Source organism: Odocoileus virginianus, chromosome 17 (genome assembly GCF_023699985.2).
Source record: "Odocoileus virginianus isolate 20LAN1187 ecotype Illinois chromosome 17, Ovbor_1.2, whole genome shotgun sequence".
NCBI lineage: Eukaryota > Metazoa > Chordata > Mammalia > Artiodactyla > Cervidae > Odocoileus > Odocoileus virginianus.
The window spans coordinates 39046040-39054011 of record NC_069690.1 but is presented as its reverse complement, the minus strand read 5'-3'; the positions used below and the strand labels follow the sequence as shown (position 1 = coordinate 39054011).

Sequence of the window (7972 nt, the reverse complement as noted above, 5' to 3'; positions counted from 1 at the left end):
GTCCCTGACTCTTGACTTTGTTTTACCAAAGACTTCTCATCAGGAACAGACAGTGAGGCCGGAAAAGAGGGAAGTGAAGGAGAAGGAAAGTAATCATGACCAATCACTAAGAATCACTCATAAAAAAGCAGCATCTCAATTAAAACAATTAAGTGCTCATCAAGCTCAGTCTCATGGTGTAAAGTCAAATATTGAATGTCAGTTGCCCTGTAAGGCCTAACTGAGATTCTAACTAGTCAGACATAAACTGTACAGCTGGTTCATTCCTGGGACCCTTTGGGGCTTCTCAGAAGCAGTGTGCCCTCTCACCCACAGTGTATCCCCACCGAAAAAAAGACACATTCTTACAAGTATAATCTACCTGATTCTGAGAACTCTTTTGGCCCAATTTGCTCAAGTGTATGTAACCAATTACTATGCCCTTGAATCTCATACCATCTCCTCCTGTAAGACTACATCTCTGTCCCAGTCTTGCCCATCAAAATGTCACTATCCACAGGCTGACTCTGTTGGATACATCCCTCCAATAGACCACCACACAACCATTAAAAGTGATGTTGTGGAAGAATTTTTAATGATGAGGAAGAAAGCTCATCAGATACTTTTCCAGTGAAAATTGCAGGTTTGAAAACAACGTGCCATAAGGTGCAAGCCCACTTTAGGTTTTATATATATATATGTATGTATGTGTGTGTGTATATATATATATATATATATATATATATATGTATGTATGTATGTATATATGGCACAGATATGGTCATCTCTTAGTGGTTTTATATTCCTTCTTAGGCTTTTCAGCAGTTCACATTTTATGAATATTTTTATCATTGAAAAAATGTAAATAGAAAATAGAGGTGGGTATGGCAACCCACTCCAGTACTCTTGCCTGGAGAATCCCACGGATAGGGGAGCCTGGAGGGCTACAGCCCGTAGGCAAAGGTTTGCCTACAGTCCATAGGCTAAGAGTCGGACATGACGAAAGCAACTTAGCACGGATGCATGCAAATGGAAAACGCCCTACTTGTTATAGGCTGTGTGCCCCCTGCCACCCCAGTTAATGTGGTTAAGTCCTAACCTCCAATACCACAGAATGTATTTGGAGATAGGGCCTTTAAAGAGATAATTAAAGTCAAATTAGGTCATTTGGGTAGGCTGTAATCCAATATGACTTGTATCTTTATAAGGAGACAGTGGAATGAGCATGTGAATACACAGCGAGAAGGCATCCATCTGCAAGCCAAGGAGGGAGGTCTCAGAAGAGACCAGTCCTGCCAAATCCTTGATCTAGGACTTCTAGCCTCTAAAACTGTGAGAAAATAAATATCCATTGTGTATGCAACCCAGTGTGTTTTGGCAACCAGAGCAAACGATACACTACTCATCCACCAAAGACTGGCCCCAAGGCCAAGCCTGCCATGAAACTACCTCTCACCCCAAACTTCCCCTCCCTCTGTCTTTCTGTTGCTACTGCTTCAGTGTCACTTGGCCTTGTTTAGAATACATTTGCTCACACTCCCCCCTGCTGCATTGTAAGCTTCCTGAGGATGAAGTCCACGTGTTTATCACCTTTTTCTATCCCACCGCTGCTGGTTCAGAAGACCTGGGAGTTCTCAATGAATGGCCGTTGAAATAACCAAGGAACAGGAATGCCATCGGGGATCAGACCACCTAGATGTTTTCTGGCGGTGGTGGTGGTGTGTGTGTGTGTGTGTTGGGGGTGGGTGTGGTTTTTCCAGGAGGGCACCACCTCTTAGCAGCTGTGTGATCTTGGGGGCGGTCACACTTCACACCCAAACCTGAAGAGTTTACAAAGCATTTTCCTACGGAGTCTCTCATTTGGTTGTCATAACAATCCACCACGATTGCCCATCATTTCCTCCAGTTCACAGGTAAGGTAACCATGCTCAACGAAGGCAGAGAAACAAAACATTTCATTGTGAAAATTTACAATAATAGCTAAAATGCGCTGAGTGCCTGGTACAGCACTGAATGCTTTCCGTGGCTTGTCCCAATTAATCCTTACAAGGAGCCGGGGAGGGAGGAATTGTCCCTAGAGCTATCTTACAGGTAAACGGAGGCTCAGAGGAGTCATCTGAGATCACAGGGCTAAAAATGATGGAGAGGAGCTTAAACACATGCTTGATAGCCACAGCCCACACTTAGAACCAATGCCGCCTCCTCCTCACATAAATCAGTATATTTTGTTATTGTTCAGTTGCCCAGTCGTGTGTGACTCTTTTGAGACACCATGGGTTGGGATTTTCCAGGCAAGAATACTGGAGTGAGTTGCCATTTCCTTCCTCCAAGGGATCTTCCCGACTCAGGGATCCAATCCTTACCTCCTGCCCTCATCTCCTGCGTTGCAGGCAGATTCTTCACCAGTGAGAGCCACCAGATATACAGGGCCCTAAATGAGAGACGCAGATAGGAATTGCTCCAAAATTCAGAGACGGAGTTGGTCTAGACAGTCTTCTTAAACAAGGCGAGGTTCGAGCCAAGTCTTTTCAGACATAGCTGAGTGGAGAGGATGGGGTGGGGCCCGCCTGCCTCACTTCAATGCTGTTTACCACCGAGTCTCACAAGTCAAATTTAACCACCCAGTTTAACTCCTCATATCCCTCTGGAACCACCAGGCTCTACCAGCACCAGAGTGGGAGGTGCAGGGATGCAGAGAGGATGAAGTGGAAGGTCCCTGCCCATGAGGAGACCAGTCTCCCATGTAGAACAACAGGGTCCAAGAAGATGTGAATCAGTTATGATGCGGTGACTTCAAGGGTCTATCCAGGACCTTGGGGAAAGCCCCGGTCTGAATTCTGCCAGTGATTTTCTATGAGACTTTAGGCAAATCGCAACACGTCTCCCGCCCTCAACTTCTGCACCTGGAAACAGAATCACTGAGTATGTATTAGAGAATGATTTCTGTAGGCTCCCCTCTACCATTTACATCCTATTTCTTCTCCCTCTCTCTATCTCTTTCTCTCTCTCTTCCTCTCCTTTTTTTTTTTTTTTGTTAAAGATAGGAATTTAATGTTAAAGATAGAGGTCAAAGCAAAAACAAAAGTTTAAAAGTCAACAACATACAGATAAAAGTCCCAGGAGCCAATAGACCCTCAAGAAAGATGCTTGTTAAACACAAGATTAATTAATCCATTCTCCTAGGCCCACCTCATGGTTCCACACAATCAAAAACACTAACTCGGGCAATAAAATGTAAGGAAGGCAGCTATTTCTTGAAGATGGAGATATAAATAGCACCAATTGCCATTTACATCCCGCTGGGATGAAAGATGCTTTCAGCAGAGACAGTGTAAATGGATTAACCATTTCCTAGGGAAGCCAGAGGAAGAAGTTTGAGTCTACAACAATGCGTGATACCTAGAGCAGCGCCCACCTGCCTCCAGCCCTAGAACTCTTGGGGGCCTCTCCTAAATTCTTTCTGCCCCTGGTGCTGGACCTTCTCCCACTGGAACAGTCACCTTAGCAGTGGGGACAGGTTTCTCTTGGCTTATTTCTTGTAAGATTCAAAAGATAAGAGGGATTCCTAAGGAACTGGATGGGCAGTATTTTCTTACTTAAGAACAGAAGTTGAATAAATAGAAACAATCCCCTAGGACCAGTTGACCAACGCAGTCTCTTTAGATTCTTTCTTTAAATTTTATTGGAGTAGAGTTGATTTACAATATTGTGTTAGTTTCAGGTATGCAGAAAATTAATTCAGTTATGTGTATGCATATATTCATTCTTTTTCAGATTCTTTTCCCATTACAGAATATTGAGTAGAGTTCTCTGTACTCACAGCAGGTCCTTGTTGGTAAGCTATTTTATATATAGTAGTACGTTAATTCCAAACTCTGAATTTATCCTTCCCCTCCCCCACAAATTTTGTTTTCAGAATCTGTGAGTCCATTTTTGTCTTGTAAATGAGTTAGTTTACATCGTTTTTTTAGATTCCAATTACAAGTGATGTCACACATGGGTGATAGCCACATATGAGTACCCACATTTGATAACCACATATGAGTGGTATCATATGATATTTGTCTTTCTCTAAGTTTCTGTAGATTCTTGAGCACAGTTAGCAACTTGGTACATATATGATTTCTTTCCTTTGTATTTTCTTCCTTTTCTGTTTTTTAATAACAGAAGAAAAACTATCGGCAGAAGAAAATTCTTCTCTGTGAACTGAACACGTCACTTTTAAGAAATACCCACTACAGTAAGATGAACACTTCTCTGGAAGATAAAAAAGAGAGGGGTCTCCCCCTTCCCTGGGCCCCCATCATTCTACAATCCCGGGACCCCCTAAAGAGTAGTGGGTCTCTTCTGATTGCTCTCCAGGTTGGTTTTCAACAACCCACCCAGCATATCAAGGGGTTGGGCTCTCTAAGAAAACCACCCCCTTCCTGAGCTGCTGTAGAAGCTTAGAAGATGTGGTGAAAATGAAAGATTTCCCAGGAACTGTGCCCACAGGTTTCCGGGGACTTCACAAGCTGAAGCCTGTGCCAAGTGACTCCTGCCTGAGGGCCCAGGAGGACAAACCATCAGTGTGGCCATTTGTTCAGTGCATCAGAAAGTGCCCCCGAATCACCTTCATTTGCTCATCTGATAGGCATCACTGTGCATCTGTCTCCCCAGCACCGTATTCTCTTCTGGGGATATAAAAAGGAGAAGACAAAGCCCCATCTTCAGGAACTCAAGACTTAGTGGGGGCACAGTGAAGCCTCCAAGCTTGCTTTCTCACTCCCTACCCCCACTCCAGCCCCACAACCCCAATATGAGGAAACGAGACAAGAAAGTTTGAGTCAAGTTGGAAAAACTGTTGGGTTGGGCTGTTGACTACCATTTTGGCAGAGAACCCAGTGGAATCTGAGATGTTGAGAATTTGCAGCAATCATGGTAGCGTCAGTTGGTCTTCTATGCAGCACCCTTTGGGGGTGAGGGGTAATACTCTAGGCTCCTCATGAGGGACAAGCCTACAAAAAAGAAAAAAGATAAAACAGTCACAAAGCTGGACACACTGCCTGCTCCCATGAAGAAAAGAAAATGATATAAGTAGAAAAAGATGCACGTGGCAGAGATTTATATTGAGATAGGCAGTCAAGTAGGAAAAAGTATTACTATGAACCCAGGTGCCAGGGTAAAGGCCTTGAAGCCTGGGCCCAGGGTGGAAAACTACTACGTTTTCTGATGGGAGAGTAGTGGTGTTTATGGAAGGTGAGTATAGGGGTTGCTTAAGTAAACTAAACTCATGCAAACCCCATCCCACCCATTTCCTCACCAACAACTAATCAGTGCCAAGAAACTGGGTCTGGTTGAGTCTGATTGGGTCTGACTAAACCTGGTTGAGTCTGGTTGCATCTGCTTAGGCTGAGTTCAGTCTGGTTGGTGACGCACTCAAATACTGCCCATGACCTTTGTGGACTAGTAGTCAACACAGAGATGTGAGTCTAAGTCCCACATCTGTTCCTTGTTTGGAAAAGTATCTGATTCTCTTTAAGCCTCAGCTTCCTCATGTGTAAACTGGGGGACCTGATCAGTACTTACCATGTTGTTGGTGTGAGGAGTAAATGAGACTACTGTGTAAAGCTTGAAGAGTGCCCAGGAGAGGTGGAGGCCCAATTTGTTAACTGTTGTTATCTGCTACATGGAGTCTTTCCCCATTCTTCCAATAAAAATGGTCCATCCACCTTGAACTCACATCACAGTCTGGCTTTATCTTTCATTTTCTGCCCTTGAAGAGACGATCCCTGTTTGATTCATATCCAGAGAGAATAGTCAGAATTCAAACAGTGCGATTTGAATCATAGATGATTCTTATGTGAGAGGGAGGAAAAAGAAAGAATGTAGAAGAATGATGTCTATGGGTAGAAATATGCAACTACTACCAGCTACCAACACAACAAACAGAAACAGATTGAGTTGCTGGAGCCTGAAATTCAGTTTCCTGGATGTTAAAGATAGACTTGCTATGACTTAAGATGTGATCCATGAAGACCACCTGGGAGCTTGGGAGCAAGGCAGTTTCTCAGGCCCTACGCCAGTCCTGTGGAATTTGAATCTCAATTTTGACTCCCAAGCATGATGCACTTGTGAATCTGGATAGACCAGTGGTTATCAGTCTTGCCTACACATTAGAATCATTGAAGGATTTTTTAAAAATCCTGCTGTCTAGGCTGTCTCCCAGAACAAGCAGAATCTTGTTTATTTTTGTAGCTCGTAGCCCGAGTTGAGAACCATCGGTCTAAACCAACCCTACAATTTACTGGTCAAGAAACTACAGTCCAGAGGTAAACTGACCTGCCCAAAATCACATAGCAAGTAAGTGACAGTGCTTGGGGGTTGAGCCAAGTCCTCTATTCCCAGGGCTCTCTGCGCTGTACTTTACTGCCCTACAGAATTGGGGATGGGAAGGGGGCAGCAGGCTTCCCTTTCTGGCTTGGCGTCTTCATGGCAGAGTTCTGAAAGAGGAGTCTCCTAGACACGGGTGGCCTGTACGTGGGAATTCCCTGACGGACTGTGTCCACCTCCCCCCACCCATCTCCCAGGGGCAGGTCCCAGAGCCCAGGCTGGGTGGTGTCCCGCTTCTAAACGGCAGCCAGCCTCTAGGTTAAAACAGCCCCCGAACTCTCACCCAGCCAGCCTGGGTCTGCCATTCCCACACACCCAGTCTTCCCAGAGACCCAGAGCACTCAGGGGCTGTCCCCCCACCAGGCCATACAGTTCTCAGAACTCAGGTGAGGTTTCTGAGCCCCCACAGCCTCAGCTCCTGGCTCCTCTCAGAACTAGCTGGGACAGGCCCCGTTCTCAAAGTCAGCAACCGCGACGGTCTCGAAACTAGAAGGTCGAGAGGCTCCCCCTGACTTGTTTTTGCTCTCTTGCCAGGGTTTTGAGGGAGGTGTGTGTGTCTCAAACCTCTGATTGTCTCTGCTCTCTGACTCTTCTGGTCTGTTTTTGAAGTGGCTTTTTGTTATTCTGCCTGGGCTCACTCACCTTCCTCAGCAGCTGCGGAAAACACTCGGCCTTGCTCTGCTCCCCGCTGAGCGCTTGGATTCCGTGTAAACTGCTCGCCTGCTGGCCTGGTCGGGAGGGCCTGGGCCTGTGGCGTCCTTGAGAACAATCATGGAGCAGAAAACCTCCCTGTGCTCAAGGAAGAGGAGGGAGGAGCCCTGAGAAAGCAGAGAGAACTTTCTAGACACACTGTTACCTACAGCCTAGGCAGATCTGGAGAAGGCAGGGCTAGGGACCTCTCCTTTCACAAACATCAGGGTTGCTATAAGGAGGGTGCCCACCTGCCAGGTGAGGCTTCCCTGGTAGCTCAGTGATAAAGAATCCGCCTGCCAATGCAGGAGACGTAGGAGACTCGGGTTCGGTCCCCGGGTCGGGAAGATCCCGTGGGGGAGGAAATGGCAACCCACTCCAGTATTCCTGCCTGAAAAATCCCATGGACAGTAGAGTCTGGGGGGCTACAGTCCGTGGAATCGCAAAGAATCAGACATGATTGAGTGACTGAGTATGCATACACACACCCTGGCCAGGAACCTCCACAGTCTCTTCTGTTGAAATTTGAGTAGATCTAGAACAGCACTGAGATAGTAGTCTTTCATCATATGTGGCTAGTGAGTACTTAAAATATGGCTAGTGTGACTAAGGAACTCAATTTTAAATTTTACTTAATTACAATGACATTTAAATAACTTCGTGTGGCTAGCGACTGCTATGTGAGACAGAGAGGCTTATTACCAGTGGTTCTCACAGCTGGCTGCACCGCAGAATCACCTGGGGAGATGCAACTCTCGGATGCCTGCCTCCACCCCAGTGATTCTGATTTACCCGCACAGAGCTTGGACTGAGCTGCAGAGTTTGGTAAGCTTCATGGGTGACTCCAGTGTGCAGCCACGTTTGAGAGCCTCTGGCCCGAAAAACTCCTGACAGCTCTTCTAACCCTGACTTCCTACATTTTGATGTGATT

The 7972-nt window shown here is 45.8% G+C and overlaps 1 long non-coding RNA gene across 1 annotated transcript; it reads right to left on the bottom strand.

The window, feature by feature from the left end:
• Positions 1–3637: 3637 nt before the first annotated feature.
• LOC110143500 (uncharacterized) lies at positions 3638–7570 on the bottom strand. Its single transcript, XR_002315596.2, has 3 exons — positions 6994–7570; positions 5548–5750; positions 3638–4976 (listed from the first exon to the last, which is right to left on the bottom strand). It is a non-coding gene; the product is annotated as an uncharacterized lncRNA (long non-coding RNA).
• Between the last annotated feature and the right edge of the window lie 402 nt (positions 7571–7972).